The sequence below is a fragment of the Dipodomys merriami genome, unplaced genomic scaffold (genome assembly GCF_024711535.1).
Source record: "Dipodomys merriami isolate MVZ:Mamm:240054 unplaced genomic scaffold, mDipMer1.0.p SCAF_9, whole genome shotgun sequence".
NCBI classification, from domain to species: Eukaryota; Metazoa; Chordata; class Mammalia; order Rodentia; family Heteromyidae; genus Dipodomys; species Dipodomys merriami.
In genome coordinates this window covers 10,123,830-10,148,119 of record NW_027206512.1, presented here as the reverse complement: position 1 = coordinate 10,148,119, position 24,290 = coordinate 10,123,830, and the positions used below count along the sequence as shown (strand labels likewise).

General features: G+C 40.8%; 1 protein-coding gene across 2 annotated transcripts in view; it reads right to left on the bottom strand.

Annotated features, from left to right (window-relative positions):
* The window catches only part of Abcg2 (ATP binding cassette subfamily G member 2 (JR blood group)), a 55,557-nt gene extending 43,617 nt beyond the window's left edge, over positions 1 to 11,940 (bottom strand). The window contains exon 1 of one of the 2 annotated variants that reach the window (XM_070012812.1): positions 11,600 to 11,940. The gene's annotated coding sequence lies outside the window, so the exon portion shown is untranslated. Of the gene's footprint in view, positions 1 to 10,736; positions 10,746 to 11,599 lie in introns of those variants that run through there. The other variant, XM_070012813.1, reaches the window with a different exon arrangement.
* Between the last annotated feature and the right edge of the window lie 12,350 nt (positions 11,941 to 24,290).

Genomic DNA, 24,290 nt, shown 5'->3' with positions numbered 1-24,290 from the left:
CACTGTCCTTTATATCTATTCACTACTTACTCAGCATATGATGGGAGGTAATGGGGCTGAATTCAACTTGTAATGTTACTTAATTTCAATTCAGTTTCAACATCTAGCTGGTGTCTATCATATTTGACAATGCAAGTCTACACTGTTTACTGTCTCAAGATGTATTCCAATGCTGGGTTAGCTAAAATTAAATCAAATTTATAATGCCATAAAAGGTACTAAAGTGGGGAGATCAGGCCTGGCCATCACCATCTTGGCCTCATGGTGGATGGTAGGGTCTGGCATCTTGTCTTCATGGTGGAGGAAGATGAAGCCCCTACCTCCCAGGTCTTGAGTGTTCCTGAATCCCTGGAGGCAGGGGCAGGGACTTGGATAATAGGTTACTAAACCTGTCAGTCCAGTGCCTGGGACTCCACTTCCTGTGAACCTGCCCCCTGACCTGACCTCATTTAGGCCTGGATCAGCTTAGGCACCAGGACACCATGCCACGTTGTCTCTGTGTCCTGTTTCCTGTTTCCTGGTTCTTCTCCGGTCACCATGGTGTCCCATTCAGCTCTCCACTGGAACTGAATTTGTTTGTTGGTATTGTTTTGTTATATCTTTCCTCTTCAGGCTTCATGGCTCAGTTTCCTATTTGTAGTGTCTTTTATACATCCGAAGCAGATTACTATAAAGTGATTTTTTTTTTTGTAATTTGTTGGCTCAAAGGAAATTGCTAATTTTAAACTTCATCCAGTGTTAAGTGTATTTGCTGGCTGCTGGTCTTTGATACAGGAGTCTACTATGCAACCTTTTAATAAAGACTCCCAATTCAATTTTGCAAAATGTGGCTTTGTTTTCTCTTCATACAACACCACCTATGTATCTAACAAATTCATTCCGGAGTTTCAAGGTAGCCCAAAATTGTGGTAGCATTATATTTGTTCAAAAGTAGGAAGACACTTACAAAGCAGCTAGAAAAGTGCTATGTGCTTCAGACTGAGAAAAGCACATCTTTAAAGCAAGTGTGACACTAGCTCAAAAGAAAATGTGGCTTCTGTTTTTTACCCCTGCTTTCTCCTGGCCGTCTAAGCATTTTCCATAAGAAAAACAAAGTAACTCCTGAAGAATTAGATCCAACTCTAAATAGAATTCATGTTTTTTATGAAAGCATAATATTTTAGTTCCTGACATGAATTTCAGTGTTTAATTCAAAATCCTAAACAGCAACAGGAGACTAATGAAAGAAAAAGAAGAAAGATTTTAACAACCACAACCCTGCTGGTACCTCCAGTGTTCACCTACAAAGTTCTCAAAGATCCCTAACCATGGATTCCGGCATTTGGATTATAATTTCAATATTTCAGCATTAAATCATTCTTGAAAACAGGAAAGCAGGAAGCTTCTCTTGCCCATGACCTAGAGATCTCCTACATTACAAGTAAATAAATGAGTCCTATTATATAGAAGCACCTTCCTTAGACTTCATTGCAAATCTTCAGCTTCTAAAATGGTGTTTGCTTTTGAAAACCCAGTTTTCCAGCTGACAGTAATGATTGAAAAGGCCCCTAGGGACCTGATGTCCCCTATGTTGGGTCCTTGGGTCTTCTCATACCCCATTCTCAATGATTCCTATAGAATCAAAGACAATCACAGCTAAGCACTGGCTGTTCACACCAGTAACCCTACCTGCTCAGGAGACTAAGATCTGAGAATCACAGTTTGAAGTCAGTCCAGACAGTAATGTTTGTGAGACTGCTATCTTCAGTTAGCCACCAAAAACCCAGAAGTAGATCATTGGCTCAAGTTTTGGGTGAAAAAGTTAAGAGACAGTTCCCAGGCTCTGAGTTTAAGCCTCAGTATCCAATGTGTGTGTGTGTGTGTGTGTGTGTGTGTGTGTGTGTGTGTGTGTGCGCGCGCGTGCGTGTGCGCACACACGCGTGCGCGCGCACGCACACACACACACAGAGACTCAACCACAAGGTACCACAATTATTATAAACAGTAGCAAGAAGTAACTAGGCATTATTTAAGTAGTAGGTTTACAGAATTCCCATAGGGAGATAAGATTCTAGTACAATTACTAAACTATGTACACAATTTAAAAAGAGGATGTACAGAAATTCAAATATTGAGCTTTGAATTTTTTAAAGGAAGGACAAATCCTTAACAATACCACCATAAGGACTCAACTTACTAATAGCTCTAGGCCACTGAAAATATAATGGTGCCGTTTTTAATGTAAAAGTCACTCTTCTAGCTCAAAATATCCTATCCTATCTCGGTTCCTACAACTTCACAATCATTCAATAGCTGAGAGGTTAAGTTACAGTTCCATCCTTGTGAAGCACAAATCTTAGATTGTGGAAGGATCTAGGCTCCACAGGAGCCAGACCACATGCTGGGAAAGAAGAAAGGAGAAAATGGAGTAAAGGAATACAAAATCCTTTGCCTAAAGAGATGCCAAAGTTCAGTTTTCAGAGTAGGGCAGGAAGAAATGAGGCTAGAGAGGGACAAACAATACCTTCAAAAGCTGATGAAGCCCAGTTAGGAGCTAAGTCATGACTATGGAAGCCCAGAGGATCCTTGAGTGTGCTATTCCCATTTACTTTACTGTTACTCAACCTGGACATCCTGACCTTCCAGCACTGACAAGGTCCTCAGGAAGCCAGAGGGCATCTTTGCAAAATTAATCACTGACAGAAATCAGTGACTTATTACCAAAAGAGAAAAAGCTGTTTTAGTAAAGCATAGAGTCAACTCTAAAGTTAACTAGTTACCTAAAGTTAACTAGTTGTTATTGCTATGGAATGACAATAGCAAACAGCATCATAAGCAATAAGATTCACTCTAAGTGCATTCTGCAGTCTTTTTTTTTTTTTTTTTTTGAGAACATACTGTACAGAGGGGTTACAATTACATGGGCAGGATAATGCATACATTTCTTACCAAACATTGCAGCCTCCTCCTTTGTTTACCCTTCACCTCCCTTCCCAGCCTCCCCCCTCCCCCCCACCCAATCATACCCCCCTCCCCCCCCACACCGACATTGTAAAGCTGGTTTTGACATGACATTTTGTACTTCTCATTGTTGCAACAGGTCCACCTGAATCCTTAAACGACTTGTTTGTCCCCATCTCCTCTGGAAAAGGTTAGTCTTTTGAAAACAGAGTCGTGTAAGCTCTGCTATCAAGTATAAACCACTGACACCACCCCAAAGAAAACCATCTCCCCACTTAACTACATAAGTAGTTAACTTAACTATATAAGAAAGCTATCTTCTGTACATTTCACATTTCAAAAAACCAGAAGAAACCACTCACTGCTGGTTCACATCTATAATATTAAATACTCAGCATGCTGAGATCTGAGAGATGGCAGTTCAAAGTCAGACTAGGAAGAAAAGTCAAGGGGACTTATCTTAAATGAACCAGCAAAAAGCCAGAAGTGGAACTGTGGCTCAAACAGTAGAGTATCAGCCAGGTGAGAGCTTGAGGCCCCTAAGTTCAGCATACACACAGCCAAGAAGAATTTTGAATGTTTTCACCAAAAAGAAGTGCTTGAAGAATTTAACACACTTAAACCTCATTTAAACATGACACATGTATATGTATTGAAACATAACAGATAGCTTAGTACACATGATTTTATATCAGTTAAAAATCAATTTAAATTTTAAGCTGTTAAACTAAAATGTTTACTAAAAAAGGAAAAAAGGAAAAAAGGAGAGAAACTGTCTCTTGTCAACTTAATCTAAGTACTTTCTTTAAATAAGCGCAAATAAAACTCCATGTGACTTTTGCTGTTCTAACTGGAGTGAGGTGATATCTCAATGTTGTTTTGATTTGCATTTCTTTTTTTTTTTAATTGTATTTTATTTTATTTGAGAACATACTGTACAGAGGGGCTACAATTACATGGGCAGGATAATGCATACATTTCTTACCAAGCATTGCAGCCTCCTCCTTTGTTTACCCTTCACTTCCCTTCCCCGCCTCCCCCCTCCCCCCACCCAATTTTACCCCCCTCCCCCCACCCAATTATACCCCCCTCCCCCCCCACACGACATTGTAAAGCTGGTTTTGACATGACATTTTGTACTTCTCATTGTTGCAACAGGTCCACCTGAATCCTTAAACGACTTGTTTGTCCCCATCTACTCCACATGTTATACTGACATCAAATATAGTGAAAGCGGGGGTTACACTGTGGGGGAGGGACATACAAAGCAACAAAGAAATAATCTTATAAATGCGTTAGAAACACATGCATGAAAGAAACGAAAACATTAAAATACATATTTAAGGGTTCATTTTCCTAACATCACATTATCTGACTTTTTCCGCTTCACTCATACCTATACTAGATATTGCAAATAAGGGAAACCATGGGACCTATGCTTCTTTGGGCCTGGCTGCATTTCTTTTATGGCTAGGGATGTTAAACATTTCTTCATGTGTCTATTGGCCATCCTTCTTTCTTCTTCAGAGAAGCTTCTCTTTAAGTCTTTCGCCCACTTATTTATTGGGCAGTGGTTTCTTTGAGGATTTGTTGTTGGGTGGTTTAATTTTTTGAGTTCCAAGTATATTTTAGATATGAGACCCTTGTCCGTTGTATGGCTGGTAAAGATCTTCTCCCAATCTGTGGGCTTTCTATTGATCTTGCTAGCTATGTCATTTGCCCTGCAGAAGCTCTGCAATCTTACGCAATCCCATTTGTCCAACCTTTCTTTGATTTGTTGTGCTTCCAGGTCTCTATTCAGAAAATTTCGGCCTGAGCCAAGGAGACCTAGGGTTTCTCCTATTCCATCCTGTAATGTTTTCAGAGTGTCTGCTTTGAGTTCAAGGTCTTTGATCCATTTGGAGTTGATTCTGGTGCAGGGTGATATATAAGGATCTAGCTTTAGTTTTCTACATGTAGTTAACCAATTTTGCCAGCACCATTTACTGAAGAGGCTGTCTTTCTTCCATTCTATTGTTTTAGCTTCCTTATCGAAGATTAGATGGCTATAGGTCTGTAGGTTCATTTCTGGGTTTTCAATTCTATTCCATTGGTCCTGAGGTCTGTTCTTATGCCAATACCAAGCTGTTTTGATTACTATGGCTTTATAGTAGAGTTTGAAATTTGGTATTGATAATCCTCCAGCAGTGTTCTTTCCGTTGAGGAGCGTTTTTGCTATTCGGGGTCTTTTATTGTTCCATATGAATTTTTGGATTGCCTCTTCTATTTCCTTGAAGAATGAGGGTGGGATTTTGATAGGTATCGCGTTGAATTTGTAGATAGCCTTGGGAAGTATTGCCATTTTCACGATGTTAATCTTGCCGACTGTCCCCACCCCCAACTCCCATTTCTCATTCCTACAGATATGCAAGTTAATCTGTGAGTGAAAAACAAAACTAAAAAAACAAGTCCATTTTAACTCAAATGACTAAAGCCAGGTGTGTCCTCCATGTGTATCAAACCCCAGACTTTTCAAATCTAATCTATAACTTGGTCACCAATTTCCCAGAGGATAGCAAGTTAGATGTGCTGTCCTAATATTGCTTGCCCATCAAATGCTACTACACCAGAGGAGAATGTGTGGGGTTTGTGTTTCTTCTGTCCTCTAAACTTACTAGCTGTGTAACCTTGCAAGAATAGCTTAGTCTCCCAAGCCTCTTTCTTGTCTGCAAAACCAAGTTGGCAATTGTTTCTAACATATTTATAAGGTGATTGTTTTGTTGCTTTGTATGTCCCTCCCCCATGATATCACCCCTGTTTTCACTGTATTTGATGTTGGTATAATTTGGGGAGGGGAAGGGAAAAAAAACAAATTGTTTAAATAGGGATAAAGGTGGAGCCATTGCAACAGTGAGATGTACAAGATGCTATGTTGATAAAAGAACTTTACAACTTTGGTGGAGGGAGAAGGGGTAGTCCTGGAGATGGGAGGGCAGAGATGGTAGGGGAGAAACAAAGGAGGAGGCAACAATGCTTGATAAGCAATGTACTTTTTACCTTGCTCATGTAATTGTAACCTTCTGTACTGTATTTTCACAATAAAAAACTTATTAAAAAATTAAGTCAGCATTCACTAGACTTATGGATGTGTCAGGACATGGAGATAGGGCAGTAAGCAAAACTAAACATCCTTCTCATCAGTGAGGTTCCTGGAAAGTTGTCAGGCAACTGTATGATACAGCAAAAGGGAAGGGAAGAGGACCGGCAGGTAAAGAAGGCGCTTCCTAAAACTGTGCTGAGCAGATACCCACAGCTGCTCACTTGAAGGAGCATTTCATGTCCAAGTGTTTGTCTCTGGAAGAAAAGAGGACTAAGGCCTGGGGAGGGAGAGAGGACAACAGGACAGGAAGGTTAGAGGAAAGTCTTCCAAAAAGGATTTGGCTTCGAATGAGGCCAGCCTGTACCAAATAGCTGTGAGCAAAGAAAAAGCATAATCTAACTATGGGTGTTTATTGTTGATGAGAGTAGTGGTGGGTGACTGTGTGTGTGTGTGTGTGTGTGTGTGTGTGTGTGTGTGTGTGTGTGTGTGTGTGTGTGTGTGTGTGTGTGTATGCCAGTACTGGGGCTTGAGCTCAGGGCCTGAGTAATATGTATAGCTTTTTTTTCTTTCACTGACCACTTGAGTCACACCTCCACTTCCAGCTTTTTGATGGTTAATTGGAGATAGGTCTATAGTGGAGATCTCTCTGAGGATATTTCCTTTCCCTTTCCCAATTACTTTCCCTTTGCCATTCTTTTTCTCTCCCTTTCCTTTTTCTTTTCCTTTCTCTTTTTGTTTTGTTCTTTTTATGTATGTTTGTACTAGGCCTTGAACTCGAGGCTTTGTACTCTTGCTTGGCTTTTTCATAAAGCCTGGTACTCTATCACTTGAACCACACCCCCTCTTCCATCTTTTTCTCCTAGTTAACTGGAGATAAGAGTCTCTCAGACTTCCTTGCTGAAGCTGGCTTCAAACTGTGAATCTCAGATCTTAGCTCCTGAGTAGCTAAGAATACTGGCATGAACCACAGGTACCCAGCCATACCTAGGTGTAAATAAAAATACTTATTTACAGACTGCTGCCCACCTCTTCATGCAAAAGCAGACACAAAACACTCAGGAAGTACAGAAACACAAATGTATTTGGTTTCTCAAAATGCACACCCAAGAACTTAGCAACACATTTCTACAGCAGGTTCTTCTTTGCTCATAAGAAGAAAGGTGTTAGCAAAATGAGCTCCCTTCCCATAGTTTAGTACACTCCCTTCCCTTCTCCACAGCTTAGCATGCTCCCTCTGTAGGCAACACTAGGTCCATTTAGTAAAGGCAGTAAGTAATCAACTTCCAACCCCCTTTACCTTGGAATGGCACTTCTCTGGGGCAGCTACCACCATATAAGGGAACAAGAACCCCTCAGAGTGACCTTCAGGTCTGGGCAGCTGCAGGACCCCTATCTACTATTTGGATAGCAGCCATAAATCCTAATCTGCCATGATGGAGACCCTGATGTGGATGTATGCACCAGGGTCTCCTGTGAGACCTGGGCCCACACATCCACACCAGGGTCTCCACCTCCTAGCCCCTTCTAGCTTCTCCTAAGCCTCCTAGGTTATATAAGTCATCTCAGACAATAGCCAATGCTTCTCACTTCTCCCTTGTGAGAAGAGGTCTTGCCAGCCCCTTTCCTGGCAATAAACCTTTCTTTATTCTCTGTACCTGGATGTCTGCATGGTTCTCTGGCAAAATCTAATAATCTTTCAGAAGGGATAGGCTGGGGCACTGGTGGCTCATGCCTATAATCCAGCTACTCAGGAGGCTGAGATCTGAGGCTCATGGTTTGAAGCCATCCTGGGCAGAAAAGTCTATGAGACTCTCATCTCCAATCAACTACCAAAAAGTCTTAAGTGGAACTGTGGCTCAAGTGGTAGAGTGCTAGCTGTGAGCACAAAAGCCCAGCCAAAACACTCAGGTTCTGAGTTCAAGCACCAGGAAAGGGACTTTTAAAAACCGCAAGCAAACAGAAAGAAAGCAGGAGAAAAAAAAAGCTAAGGATGGGAGGGAATAAAGACCCACAATTGCAGCAGGAGGCACAATTCTACAATAAGGTCATAACCAAACAGAAGCTTTGTAAAGATTCTTTGGAGACTGGGAAAGAACAGGAGATGGGAGTATAGAGTGATGCCAGAGTTCACACAGCTCATCAAATCCAGGAATAGTGAGTTAATGAATCTCTAAGGCAGTCTTCCTCTTTTATTATGAGACAGTCAACCTTTAAATGAAGATCACTTTCTACACAGCTCATCAAATCCAGGAATAGTGAGTTAATGAATCTCTAAGGCAGTCTTCCTCTTTTACTATGAGACAGTCAACCTTTAAATGAAGATCACTTTCTACAGTCTTCTTTTAAGCCTTCAGGATAATGTGAGGAACTCAATAGAGGTGACTTACAGAATGTGACCTGGGCCTAAGAACTCATTTTAAGCCATGAACTGCTTTAAATAGTAACAAGACCTTTCCAGCCAAGCACAGATTGGCCTAGTGATCCACCAAGTGAAGAAATATTAGTTCAACAGTTGAATATTCTATTTTTTAGATGCTAGGTAAATCTCTTTTTCTCTCCCTCTATCTCTCTCCTATCTTCCTCCTATCTTCCTCCTCTCTTTTCCCTTTTTACCTCTCCTTTCCTCTTCCCTCCATATTTTGAAATAGTGGAATTTCTTCTTCTTCTTCTTCTTCTTCTTCTTCTTCTTCTTCTTCTTCTTCTTCTTCTTCTTCTTCTTCTTCTTCTTCCTCTTCTTCTTCTTCTTCTTCTTCTTCTTCTTTCTTCTTCTTCTTCTTCTTCTTCTTCTTCTTCTTCTTCTTCTTCTTCTTCTTCTTCTTCTTCTTCTTCTTCTTCTTCTTCTTCTTCTTCTTTCTTCCTCTTCCTCCTCCTCCTCTTCCTTGTCCTCCTCCTCCTCCTCTTCTTCCTTTGTGTCTTTATCTTTCTCTCTCACATTCCAAGACTTTGCTCACCTTTCTTGTGAAAACAAACTTATTCAATGATATCTATCAGGATGGGAGCAGGAACAGGAGAAGGAATTTGGGATGGGAGCAGGAACAGGAGGAGTTTTAGGATGGGAGCAGGAACAGGAGAAGGGGTTTTGCTGTATATGTACCAACCCACCCTCAGTTTAAATAAGTATTTTATGACTGTCTTTGAATAGGATTCTCTGAATACTTCATATAATTCTATAAATAAGTTAACTATGTAGCTCAAAATTAAATAGCCATTCTTTTCAGCCTGCCAGTGAGTGGGGAACAAAGGGAGTCATCAGTATCAGTTGGTGGGAAGAGCAGATGGGAATGAGATGCTGAATCACTCCAAATACGCCAATGCTTTCCTAAGTCTGTAAGTTAAATAACATGTATATGACATAAAATGCCATTATTGAAAAGAAAAAGGAAAGATGATTCTAAAATCATTTCAATGATCAATTTCTAGTTCATTGTCTGAGGTGAGCTGAGCACTGTTTTATAGTAACAAACTTAGTTTCCCTTAGGCCTAAAAAACATTTTGACATAGGCAGGTGGCCATGCAGGACATTTAAGTTTTAATCCTAAATTATTACTCCAGTGAGCAACAGAGTATGCATTTTGCCACATATATTTTTTTCTTCAACTGCTGCCAAACTTGTACCAAAAACTATTGACAGACCAGATACAGAGGATCATTTCTAATACCATGGATTTAAGGCCAGTTTGGGCTACACAACAAGTTTCAGACCCCAAAACCAAAACAAAAACCTGCTGACAAAATGTATGAGGCAGGTGACAGGTACGAAAATTACCCTTAGCTCATCTTTACATTTGTAAATTGAAATGTCACAATGAACCCCATAAATAGCTACAATTACAATATGTCCATTTAAAAAAGAGGGGCTAAAGGTACAATGCTTGGTATAATGCTTGCCTAGCAAGTGTGAGGCCACGTGTGTGTGTGTGTGTGTGTGTGTGTGTGTGTGTGTGTGTGTGTGTATGTGTAGAAGAAGGAAGAAGGAAAGGGGAAGGGAAAGGAAAAGGGAAGGGGAGGAGGAGAAGAAGAATGGAAGAGAGGGGAGGGCAGAGAACAGGAGGAGGGGGAGAGAAAGACATTTACTAAGCATCTGCTAAAGAATACAATGTTCACCCAATCTGCATACACTTTAGGTTTGTCCCAGAACAAGACCCACCAGGATAGGCTCACAAAACCTCAGCTTCCACGGGTCATCTCAGGAAGGGTGCTAAGAATAGGCATTGGTGCCTGTAGCAGGCAGGGCACTGATGCACTTCACTGCTACACTCTTCAGCCTTCTTGCCACCCCAAGGATACATTTCCCTCCAAAGTAAATGCAGCAGAAGCATCTGAAGAGGCAGAATGCTTCCTTCTCATCCTTCTTTCCTGTCATCCATCCTGTGTATTATGGCATTCAGGATACAACTTAGTAGGAACAAAAGGCAGTCCAGTCTACACCTGTTGATTTCACGATGTATGTGTGTGGACTTTACTGTATCTTAAAGTAAAACAATGTGTTTCTTAGTGGAGTTCGTGTATAATGCCTAAAGGCTGGAAGAAAGCTACCCAAGACATATTTATGACTGTTTTTTTGAAAGAGGTTTCAGCTCTAACACTTCTAAAATTATGGCAAACATAAGAGGACAAATAAAGTATATACTTAGAGCTAAAATTCAACCTAATTTGTTTCGTGTCCTATGATTATTTTCAACATTATTTTTAACAAGCGCTACAATAAGCTGGTTACTTTTTTGCAGTTAATTATTCAAACTCAACAGCGCTTTATGTGGTGTGCTGCTTGTAGTCACAGCTACTTGGAGGCTGGAGGCAGGACTGGTTGTTGAAGCCCAAGATTCCTTGCCTATGGGGGAAACATAGTTTCTTAAAATAATAATTTTTTTTAAAATATGGCTTCTGCTATTCAGGAGGCTTAGATCTGAGGATCGTGGTTCCAAGCTAGGCTAGGCAGGTAAAACTGAGAGCTTCTCATTTCCAATTAACCACCAAAAAGTTGGAAGTGGGGCTTGGCTCAAGTGGTAGAGAACTAGTCTTGAGCATAAAAGATCAGAGACAGCGCCCAAACTCTGATTCCCACCCCCCTCCCACACAGACCCAGACTCAGACACGGGGATGGGGGGAGGGGGAAGGAGAGAGAATATATAAGCCACAGGCACTGATGGTTTGTGCCTATAATAATATTAATATCACACATACAGAAGAAGTATCCACAGAATAATTACAAAAGGGAGCTAAAACTACGGTTAAATTTTATGTCCTGGAAAAAAAAATAGATATGCCAATTTCCTAAAATAGTAAATATCAACAAATTTCTTCTTCACTATAGTAACACATTGAATAAGCTTTATCCATCCAACATCAACTCTATTTGATTTTATTTACACAATTGAAGGAGAGTCGTACCTTCCCACCACACCTACCACAGACTACAGGGTCTGGAATCCACTCTAAATGATCAGTGCAGCCTGATTTCAAAACTCACTTTCAAATGAACCCGTGCAAGCTCTCCATAGCCATCCCCGCCACGGGAGCTACTCTAAATTAATTATCCACACCATACCCGCAGTCCACATCCTGCTTAAACGTACTCACTGGGTGAACAGCGCTGCGGAGAGCCGAGAGCAGTGATCTCCGGATAACGCGTGTGCAGGGACGCAGAGCCCGGGAATCACTAAACACACACGTTGTCCTGAGTCATCAGCCTTGCAAACACGCCCTCCGCTCCGCGGTGACGTCCAGCCTCTGAGCGGGGCTCCGAGGATCGCATTGCTTCCCCCAGCTACAGCGGGGCGGGATCTTCTCCCGGCTTCAGGACCCCTCTCCTTCCTGCGCAAGGGAAACGCTCACGCCACGCTGCGCGCGGCCGGGCACCCACCGCGGTGCGGCAGCGCGGGTAGCGGCAAGCGGCGGCCACAGCCTCCGGGACCAGGCTTGGCGATAATGACCCGAGAGCACAGGGCTTTTTCTCCCTTGGCAGTGGGCTTTCCCCAGGGCAGACGAGGCCGGAAGGCGTGGCTCAGTCTGCCTGGCCGAGATAAGCGTGCGCAGAGAGCCAGGGTCACCAGGAAGACTGACAAAGGGACCTAGGCGCTCAGTTCTGGAATCTCCTCTCCTCAGCTGATTTGCACCCCACCCCAACCCCACCCCACCCCCGCTGGCTTGGACAAGTGGGGTCCCATGCCCTGGAATGTGTGGTTGGGGTTTCTCAGCTTAAGTTGCACGACACAAGGGCTGGTTTCTTAGAAATGAACTAAGGAGAAATTAAATGTTGGAAGATGTTTATGCCTTAGGGTCAAAAAGAATCAAATATGGGGCAAGCAGTTATATAACGATGCTATTGTGCACAATTAATTGTTAGTCTACATACTGCAGGAATAAGGACTTTGGCTGTTGGGAAGTGACTCACCCCCAGGAAAGGCACTGGTGGTGATCAGGTCTCAAAGTCTACCTCGGAAATTAGCTCCGAAATGGAGATGGTTTCTTTTTTATGTTTGTTTTTAATTGTAAAAATACTGTACAGAGGGTTTACAGTTACATGAGTAAGGTAATTAGTACATTTGCTATGCAGCATTGCTACCTCCTCCTTTGGTTTTCCCCTGCCATCCCTTTCCTCTCCAACTCCACCCCCCTCCCCCTCCCCACCCGAAGTTGTAAAGTTCGTTTTCAACATAGTGTCTTGTCTCATTGTTACAATGGGTCAACCTGTAACCTTATTTAAACATTTTGTTATTTCCCTTCCCTTCTCCTTCCCAAATTAGAAAAAAATGTATATACAAGATGCAGGGCACCAACATCAAATACAGTGAAAACAGGGGTTATACTGTGGGGGAAGAACATACCAAAGAAAGAAAAAAAAACAGTACATTATAAATACATTAAAAAAACAATAGCAAGAAAAAAAACCACTTGTGTCCCTATCTTGGGGTTCATGTCACTTAACATCATCCTATATAGGTCATATGTACATAGCTTTTGACCTTATCTGTTTGTCCTAGAGAGATGGTTTCTAAGTTTAGCATTCACAAATGCCCACAATGCTAGTTAGGTTGTCTAAGTTGACACTGAACATGATAATTCCTCACAAGTAGCATCTTAGTCAAGAAATCTAAGTAAGAAATTGGATGATGCATTTTAGAATAATGAAAATACTATGCTGTGTATTTCCACAGAACTTGGATATATATATATATATGTATAATACATCAAATATATAATATACATTTGTATATAATATATAGTATAAAATATAAAATTTGTAATAGATAATATATATAACCATGGTGCACCCAAACATGTGGGTAAAATTACTCTTGAAAAAATATTCTTTTGAATCTATTTCTGTCCATTTAAAGATTCAATAAGCCTGCAGAGATTCTGCAGGAAAACCAGCTGAGGCTACAATCAAGAAAGATTTGCAGGAGATGTGAGCCTGCTACAAGGCATCCAGGAGCTCCAGCTCAAGAGGCAGCTTGGCCTAGGGCTCAACCTTCAAGGACTCTGCAAAGCTCACTAGGTAATATGGGCACAGATTAGCCCACTGCTTGATTTGAGCAGAGTCCCTAGGATTTAGGGCAGCACCTCTTGCCTGGAAGGAGGAAGAGTCTCCTATGTAGTCTGATTGCTGAGTTATTCTTCATTGTTTTATTTATTTAATAAGTTAGATCAGTTATTTGTGAACTAGAGACAGGGTCTCACTGTGTAAGCTTCAAGCCTGGGCCTCCACCCCAGGTTCTCCAGGGAGTTCTTGTTTCAGGGAACTCCTGCTTTGCCGATGTACAGCAGCAATGAATGGGGGTGGTTGAATATCTCCAAAAAGAAGACTTTGCATACACTAGATGACACCCACTTAGGAGAAGCCTCTGCCAGCTGCATTATCCTGAGAGAAGAACCAGCCATGGTGTGTTCTCTGGGTCACTACTGCAGCGCATTTCCCCCCAGGCTGCTTTTACTTTCATTTTAAGCCCTAACCAATCAGGGAATGTGAATGGTTTTCTTGAATTTGTTTAGATCAAATGAACTGCTCAAAATACATTCCAGATTTAGGAGTTCATGTGTTAGGAAATTTTTAACTATTTATGATTTTAAGAAAAACTGAAGTTTCAACCAGGGAAATGATTTAAATTACAGAGACTATGGTTTTGCCGCAGAAACAAATTGTGTGTTTTTCAAATCAGATTGTAGGGAGAAATCAATTCAAATCAATGTCATGACTGTGGCTGCCTGTGATCTAGCCATCATCAGTGTGTGTGTATGTGTGTGTGTGTTCTTTTGTCCTGCTGGGGAATCACACCCTAACGCAGGGCATGATAACATGCTAGATAAACATTCCACTACCTTCCTACAAGCCAAAGCCTAGAAATAGATTTCAAACATTTTCTTTTCTCTTCTGTTTCTATTTTTTTTAAAAAGAAATTCTCTTGAAGCTTCACATACAAATACAAATACTTTTTTTTTTTTTTTTTTTTTTTTGCCAGCTGTGGGGTTGAACTTGGTCTGGGTGTTACCCCTAGGCCCTTTTTTGCTCAAGGCTAGCATTCTACCACTTGAGCCACTGTGCCACTGGTGGCTTTTTCTGTGATTATTGAAAAAAAGACTCTCACAGACTTTCCTGCTGGCTTTGAACTGAGATCCTCAGATCTCAGGCTCCTTAGTAATTACTATTACAGGCATGAGTCACTGGCACCTAGTGCAAATACATTTTAATCATACTTTACTTTGATCCAAAATGATGAGGATATGTTTTTCATATCTGGTTCTGAATGATTAAACACATACACACACATCTGCGAAGCACCCTTCAAAGAACACACCTGCAAGCTCAGAAGACAGTTCTAAGAGGTAACAACAAAAACATAAAATTGAGACCTAGCACATGTAAAATAAATAAATGAGATATGAAATAAGAATAATGTATAACTCAGGGAAATATGCAAACAAGGAAGCTAGAAGGCTGAGGGTATTGCTTAGGGGTGTTTGTATCCTGGGACCAAGCTCCAACATAACAATCAATCAATCAAAAGCAAAATCCATACCACAAACCTATATGTACAAGAACATGTTAGAGTTCAACCACTTTGGAAAGTAGTATGGAGGTTCCTCAAAAGACTCCACAGAGAGCTCCCCCATAACCCAGCAATCCCACTTTTGGGCATTTACCCAAATGATCACAAACAAGACCATACTAAAGATACCAGCACAACTATGTTTATTACAACATTATTTACCATAGCTAAGATATGGAACCAACCCAGATGCTCCTCAGTAGTTGAATGGAACAAGAAAATGTGGATATATACACAATGGAATTCTATGCCTCCATCAGAAAGAATGACATTGCCCCATTTGTTAGGAAATGGAAAGACTTGGAAAAATTATATTAAGTGAAGTAAGCCAGGCCCAAAGAAACATAGGTCCCATAGTTTCCCTTATTTGCAATAACTAGTATATGTCTGAGATAAGCAGAAAAGGTCAGATAAGTTGGTGTTAGGTGAAATGAACCCCAAGATAAGTATTCAAATGTTTTTTCTTTCTTGAGATTGTTTCTAACATATTTATAAGATGATTTCTTTGTTGCTTTGTATATCCCTCCCACCCCCACCCCCCATAACCGCTGCTTTCATTGTATTTGATGTTGGTATAATTTGTGGAGGGAAAAAAACAAATTGTTTAATTAGGGATACAGGTGGACCCATTGCAACAATGAGATGTATGTCGTTATGTCGAAAAATGAACTTTAAACTTTGGCCAGGGGGTGGGGTTGGAGGGTGGGGGGTTGGGAGGGTGAGGGGGTGGGAGATGGGAAGAAATGGGAAAGGGAAACAAAGGAGGAGGCAACAGTGCTTGATAAGAAATGTACTCATTACCTTGCCCATGTAATTGTAACCCCTCTGTATGGTATTTTCACAATTAAAAAAAAATGTGTTAGACATTCTGGATAGTAACATGAATGTCTTTTCTCCTTACTTTAGTAATTTTTTAAAATATTTTATTTAATGAAAATACAAACTTTGATAATAAAAATGAATTTTGTTTACAAATAAAATAAGTCATTAAAATGTACACATAAGGAGACTGGAGATTCAGCTTAGTGATGGAACACATGTATCAGGCCATCTGGGTAGAGTGTGATTCCTCAGCCCAGCACAAAGAAGACTAAGAGAAGGAAGGAAGGAAGGAAGGAAGGAAGGAAGGAAGGAAGGAAGGAAGGAAGGAAGGAAGGAAGGGAGGGAGGGAAAGAAGGAGGGAGGGAGGAAGAAAGGAAGGGAGGGAGGGAGGGAGGGAGGAAGGGACAAAAAAAGAAAAAAGAGGGAAGGAAGGGAAAAAAGTAAAGGAAACAATATTTGACAAATTCAGATTAAAGCCAGAAATTTATAAATGTATTAGATTGCAGAAAAATGAATTGCTTTAGGGCTTGGGCTAGGCCCTACCTAGCAAGGGGGAAACCCTGAGTTCAGCCCTGAAAAACAAGGAAAGAAGAAGAGAGGGAAGGAGTAAAAAAGGGAGGAAAAGAGGAAGGAAGAGAGGGAAGGAGGAGGTATTTTACTTATGTCTATTTGTTTTCAAATGTCTTGATTTCATCTCTAGTGTTTGGACATTTTAGGTCTCAGGATTTCAGGAAGAGAGAAAAGCCCCTAAGTTTTACAATCCAAGGGTGATCAATTTGACCAGGGCCAAATAGGACACTCAAAATCTCCAAGGCACAGCCCTCTGCCTTGTGTCACACGTCTCTTTTATGCTACCTGTTAAGTATAGATGCCCAGTGTTTACAAGTAATTCCCAACTCTGGAATCTTGCTGAGTGCCTATATGCAAGTTGCAAAGATCATTGCATTGTGATCATGCCACTGGTGAACTGCCAAGAGTTGTTTCTCTGTGACAAGTTCATGTTTTAGTAAGGTTTATCACATATCTGGGGCACTTTGGATTAACGTTTGTATTGGCCAAAGTATGCTGATCTTTACCACTACTACTCCAGGTTAAGATGACTGAACAGGGGCTATATTACATGTACATTATTCCTCCCATAATTCTGCTTACAGCTATGGGAAATGGTTCTTAGTTATTACCAAAAAAATTAAGTGAATTAAGGAACAAAAGCAGAGCTTGAACCACTCTTCCCAAAAGATTCACTATTGAAGGAAAAGGAAATTGAAAAGATATACAACTGGGATAAATTACTTTAGATAGGCCCCAAACTGTGTATATCAAGAGAACCAAAGACATTAAAAGAGAGCTGAGGGCCAGTGGCTTTTTGTCTATAATCCTAGTTACTCAAGAAGCTAAGATCTGAGGATCACAGTTCAAAGCCAGCTGGGGCAGGAAAGTCCATGAGACTCTTAACTCCAATGAACCACCAAAAAAAAAAAAATCTAAAAATGGAGCAGTGATTCAAGTAATAGAGCACTATCTTGGAGCAAAACATGTCAGGGACAGCACCTAGGCCCTGAGTTCATGCCCCAGAATTGGCACAAAAGAAAAGGAGAAAGAGAGAAAGGAAGGAAAGAAAGAAAAGAATGAAAGAAAGAAAGGAAGGAAGGAAAGAAAGAAAGGAAGGAAGGAAGGAAGGAAGGAAGGAAGGAAGGAAGGAGAAAGAGAAAGAAAGAAAGAAAGAAAGAAAGAAAGAAAGAAAGAAAGAAAGAAAGAAAGAAAGAAAGAAAGAAAGATTGAGGGAAGGAGGGAAGAAAAGATTGAATGAAGGAAGAAAGGAAGAAAGAAAAAAAGAAGAGAAAAGAAAATTAAAATGAGGGCTGTTCCAGGCTCCTCAGTGCTTGAGTTTGGATGTGGATAGGGTTGTGTGTTAAGGGGTTGGTCTTGTCAGAAGGTAAAAACATGAGGAAGGGCAGTTCTCTCTTAGACTCTATCTTTTTTACATTCTCTGTTTCCTTTCTTCTCATTTCTCTTTCTCTTAGAAGATTACAAAAATTCTAATCTTAATTGTGTTTGACAGGAGGCAACATAGTTACTTTTGTGCTCCAGACTCTAGAAAGAAGTAGGTAAATTAAGCAAAAGTTGGGCAACCAATATATATTTTTTAATCTTGTGGTGCTCAGGATCAACCTCAGGGTTTTAGGCAGTTTAGGCAAGTTCTGTACCATGAGCTACATCCCCAGCCCTAAAGCAACACATATCACAAGTTGCCCATGCACTTGTGGACAGATGAGCTTTGTTGAGTTTCTTGTCTGCTAGATTCTGTTTCATCATCTTTTTGTTTAATCCCGTGCAATTAGCTTGCCCATGCTGTATTCAGGCCTATGCAATGAGGTCTCCATAAAATCCAAAATGATCTGTAACTCTAACTACATGGGAGATGGAGATATGGTGATCAAAGTTCCAGGTTGCCCTGCATAAGAGTCTGAGAGATTGTATCTCAACCAATGGCTGGACATGGTAGCATGTGCCTGTCATCTCCAGTGACACCACGAAGCACAAGCTGGGGAATCATAGTGAAGGCTTGTTTTGACATAAAAGGAGATTCACCTGGGAAATAACCTAGTACAAACAAAGGATGATGAATTGGCTCAAGTAAGTAGTACAGTGATTATCTAGCAAGCACAACCAACCACCACCACCCCTCCACACACACACAACAAGATGAGTCCAGGAAGAGATAAATACGTGGAAAGCTGCAGGAGGGTGAACATGCTAGGAAGATGATTCACCCCAACTCCAAGGAGGAAAACTCTTGTGCCTGGGATCCTTGTAGATCTCACCCTGTGTGAATCTTTTCATCTAGCTGCCTCTTTGGTTCCTGAGTTCCATGAGCCAATCCCCATGGAACCTGGGAATCATAGGAATTTAGCTTGTCAATCTGAGGTTCCAGAGGCCAAACCTTCCAACACAATTTGAAGTGGAGACAGTCTTAGGGACTGAGGCCTCAACCTTGAGGGTTCAAGAGTGATTGTCTCCAGTAAATGAGGTGAACTGGATAACAGGACAGGCAGCTGGTGTCTGCTATACAGTAAAGGCTTGCTTGCTGGGCAGAGGGAAAAACTTCCACCTTTTAAATCCACAAAAGTTTGTGTTGATCATTGCATGTGAAAGGAGAGGATAACCAGCTTTTTTCCCAGGGCAGAAATATAAATGGTAAGACAGTGAATTGGAGAAAAGAATGAATGTCACACCTGACCTAGATTCACGTTCTCTTGCTTGATGTATAACAAGTTGCCACAATGTAGTGATGTAAAACCATCTATTTATCACCTTACCTTTCCTCAGGTTAGAAATCCAACATGGATCTGGATTCTGAGCTGGGAAAAAGATGTCAAGGTGTTCAGTCCTTTCTGGAGCTTTTGAAAAGCATATATAAGGCCACATGCATTCCTTGGCTCATGGGCCCAGTCATCTATCATCAAAGCCAGCAATACAGCCTTTCTCTGTCCTGCTTCTATCATCACATTTCTGTGACTTTTTTTTCCTGTTGCCTTCTTCTATGTCTAATGATGCTTATGTTTTTTCCATCTGGGTATCCATAGGGATACCATAGGAATATCCATGGGGAAGCTTATGTCTTGAATTTATAATCCTCCTGTCTCACATTCCTGAGAGTTGGGACTACTGGCATGTTTGTCCTTAATGACTCGTGTGTGTGTGTGTGTGTGTGTGTGTGTGTGTGTGTGTGTGTGTGTGTGTGTGTGTGTGTGTGTGTGTGCACGCCTGCCAGTCCTGGGGCTTGAATTCGGGGTCCTGGTGCTGCTTTTTTTTGTTGTTCAAGGTTAGCATTCTACCACTTGAGTCACACCATTTTTTTTCTGGTCAATTGAAGATAGGAGTCTCATGAACTTTTCTGCCTGGGCTGGTTTCGAACTCTCATCTTCAGATCCTAGCCTCCTGAATAGCTAGGAGCTGCCTGGCTCTTAATGACTCTTTAAATTGATGACATTAAAAAAATTTTTTTACTGTATAACATTTATAGCCTTAAAATTTTATCTATCACCTTGTTTCTCCTTTGCCATCTGTCTTCACTACATCCTAGGGATTAAGACAATGATATCTTCAGGAACACAGCGTTCAGTCTACTGTAAGATCCTAAAACATGAACCCACTGAGTTGGTTGGGAGATTACTTTAACTGAGGACCTTGAGGGAGGAAAACTATTTTGGACCTCCCCTGGTCTCAGTAAAAGCAGAAGCTTCTGGGAGAGAAGTTGCTCCAAATCCCCTCTTAGGAGAGCATCCCTAAATTAAGCTGGCATATAAACTATTACCCCTAGCTGTTCAGAAAGTTTGTCCACTGATACACCCCAACATGGGTAACTGAGAAACTGATAAGTCTTGTTTTCTCAGTTGTCTATTGTAGGTTAATTTGCAAGCTCCCAGCCACCATGTCTTAAGTTAATAGAAGAAGACACTTTCCTCTGATACTCACAGCAAAATTATGCAGGTACTCCATGTGTCTCCCTAAAAGAGGATTCTATAGGCAAAGTGGTATGAGAAGCACCAATGAGTGTGGCTTTCTCCTGCACAAAGATGTGAAGGTAGACGGTTGAATAAAATCCAAGGTGTGGTTTCTGCTGGGGCCTGGGGTGAGGCAGTGGAGGAATGAGCAGGAGAACAGAAGACAGGAACTTAGCATCTGTGAACATGAAGACAGCAACAGACAGAAGTGGACATGTGCAGGAGCCCCTCAGAACCCGAAGGAGCTGAGCTGGGAGGATGAGGCCACTTGGTAGAATTAGTAGCATTTAACACTGGCATTACAAGTGTTAATGGGGGCTAGCACCTATAATCGTAGCTACTAAGGAGTCTGAGATGTGGAGAATTGCAGTTGAAGGCCAGCTCAGGTAAAGAGATTTGCTAGACTCCATCTTCAAAACAACCAGTGAATAATTGAGCTAAAGATGTGACTTAAGTGGTAGACTGCCAGCCACAAGCAAGTGAAAGGCCCCGAATCCGAATCTAAACTCCAAACACTAATATTTAAAAAAAAAAATAGGGGCTGGGAAGGTGGCTCAGTGGTAGAGCGCTTGCCTTGCATGCATGAAGCCCTGGGTTCCATTCCTCAGCACCACATAAGCAAAAAGAAAAAAGTCGGAAGTGGCGCTGTGGCTCAAGTGGTAGCATGCTAGCCTTGAGCTGAAGAGCTGAGGGACAGCGCCCAGGCCCAGAGTTCAGGCCCCACGACCGGATCCAAAAAAAATAAAAAAGTTTTTATTGTTTAAACCTTATAGGTCTTCTATTGCAAAAAACAAAGAAACAACAAGAACTAGATTAGATTAACACTGTTAGTATCTTAAAGCAGAATTCATTATCTCCTAGACTGGAAATGGACATTTCAAGCTAGATTAGGCTCTGCTCAGGTTATCATAGGCCAAATTAAAGTGTCAGCTAGCTGAAGCCTTAGTTGGAGGCTCTTGTTGGAATAGTCCACTTCTAAGCAGAGTCTGGGTGGAGGTAATCTGGGAATTTTGATACTGTGATTGAAGTGCCTGTGCTTTTGCTAACCTATCAGCTGGTGTCACTCCCGCTTCTCTAGGCTACCTGTACTTTTCCATGTGATCTGTCTTCTCAAACCTAGGATCTTTCTGCCTCTCTTCCTGCCTTTTGAAGGGTTTTGGTCTCAATCCGTGATCTCACCATGTTAATCTATCCCTATTTTTAATTGGACCTATAAAATTCTTCACATCAAGCTGAGCATGATGGTGTATGCCTATAATCCCAGCTACTCAGGAGACTGAGGTAAAAGGATTACCTGAGACCAGGAGTTTGAGGCCTATTTGAGCAAGACCTTCCTTATCTTAAAAACAAAATAATTAAACTGGGCACCAGTGGCTCACACCTGTAATCCTAGCTACTCAGAAGGCTGAGATCTGAAATTTGCATGGTTCAAAGCCAGCCTGGGGAAGAAAGTCTGAGAAACTCTTATCTCCAATACATTACTCAGAAAAAGCCTGAAGTGTCTCTGTGGCTCAATTGGAAGAGCACTATGATTTAGGGGACAGTGTCCAGACCCTGGAGTTTAAGCCCCAGGAAGGGCAAATAAATAAAATTAAAATAAAAGAGTCCCTCAGATCAATCCCTGGATTACTGTTTAATGAAATAACTAGAAGATGAACTGGAATCTTAGGGACTAGGGATAACATAAAACCATTAGAATTATGTCTACACTGGAGGTGAAGTTAAATTGATCAAACACCAAAGAAGCCAGGCTAATGGATTATTCCTTAAAATAAATACCGAAGTTAATAGGATAGTTATAATCTTAGGAAAGATATGCCAAAAACAAGATGTCAGTATGTTTTCTACATACAGAAAGTGAACAGAATGTGTGTGTGTGTGTGTGTGTGTGTGTGTGTGTGTGTGTGTGTGTGTGTGTTCCCATACATGTTTATGTAGCAAGCCAGAATTATTATATTAAGGCCAAGATGGAACAGGACATTTTGATCTAGATCCATAGAACTTGTTTTATGCAGCAGCCAAGAGACCAAGTAAGACATAACTCACTTAGTCATAAAGTTCACAGGCAGGTAAGTCCTAGTAGAACAAAATATCTGAGTATTCCTTGATGATTAACCCAAAGAGTCAGTCAATGAAGTAGACAAATGTAATATTTGTCCCTGAAAAAGAGGTTAAAATGTTCAAGGGGCAGGGTTCACAAAACAAATTTCAGTACCCATAAAAATCTTTTGTTTGGGGAAAGCAGAAAAGAAAAATAAAATGAACTCATTACCTGACTTGTGTAACTGTAGCTCCTTTGTACATCACCTTTACAATAGCAAGGAAAAAAAGTAAATTTTAAGCAACCTTTTTATCAAGGTACAGTATGTAATATCGGAATGTGCAGGGATTATGTGGATAGCTCAGTGGTAGAATACATAATGTCTGAGCATGTCTGAGGCCTTAGGTTCAATCTCAACCCTAAAAGAAGTTAAAGGAGCACAAGAAATCTAATTAGTCAGCTTGATTCCCATTTACAAAGTAAACACACCTGAATATTTGACATCTAGACTATTTAACTGCATATAAGCAATTCCCCACAAGCCTCTTTCACATGCACACCTTAGTCATTATCCCTTCAAAAGGTCACCACCATTCTGATTACCGGAGTAATAAAAGTTACTTTATCATTGTGCTGTGACAGACACCTGTAATAATCCTAAGTGCTCAGGAAGCTAAGGATCTGGGTTCAAAGTCAGCCTGAGCAGAAGTCTGTGAGACTCTATTGCCAGTTAAGCAGCAAAATCCTGGGTTAGAGGCATGGCTCAAGTGGTAAGGCACCAGCTGTGAGCAAAAAAAGCACACTGAAGTACAATGTCCTTAGATTAAGCCACAGTACCACAGAACCAGTACAAAAAATAATAATCAGGTCTGTTCTTGTGCCAGTACCAAACTGTTTTGATTACTGTGGCTTTGTAGTAGAGTTTGAAATTTGGTATTGATATTCCTCCAGCACTGTTCTTTCTGTGAAGGATTGTTTTGCTATTCTGGGTCTTTTATTGTTTCATATTAATTTTTGGGTTGCTTCTATTTCATTGAAGAAAGAGGTTGGAAAATTGATAGGTATTGCATTGAATTTGTAGGTAGCCTTTGGCAGTATTGCCATTTTCACGATGTTAATCCTCCCAATCCAGGAGCATGGGAGGCTTTTGCACTTCCTAAATTCTGCCTTAATTTCCTTTTTTGGTTTTTAAAGTTTTCTTCATAGAGGTCCTTCACTTCATTAGTTAACACCTAAGTATTTTATTTTTGGTGAGGCTATTACAAAAAGAGTTGCTTTTCTGATTTCATCTGCAGTCTTCTCATTGTTGGCATACAGAAAAGCTGTTAATCTTTGAGGTTTAATTTTATACCCTGCTACTTTGCCAAAATTTTGAATCAGCTCGAGTAATTTGGGAGTGGAGTCCATGGGATTCTTTAAATACAAGATCATGTCATCTGCAAAGAGGGAGAGTTTTACTTCATCTTTCCCTATTTAGATCTCCTTTATGTTTGCATCTTTTCTTATTTGTGTAGCTAGGCATTCTAATACTAAATTGAAGAGTAGTGGAGAGAGTGAACATCCTTGTCTCGTTCCTGAGTTTAGAGGAAATGGCTTTAGAAAGAATTAGATTAAGCGAAGTAAGCCAGGCCTAAAGAAGCATAGGTCCCATGGTTTCCCTTATTTGCAATAACTAGTATAAGTTTAGGACAAGCAGAAAAGGTCAAAAGCTATGTACATATGACCATATAAGATGATGTTAAGTGAAATGAACCCCAAGATAGGGACACAACTTGTTTTTTTCTTTCTTGCTATTGTTTTTAATGAATCTAAAATATACTCTGTGATTTTTTTTTGTTTTTTTTGTATGT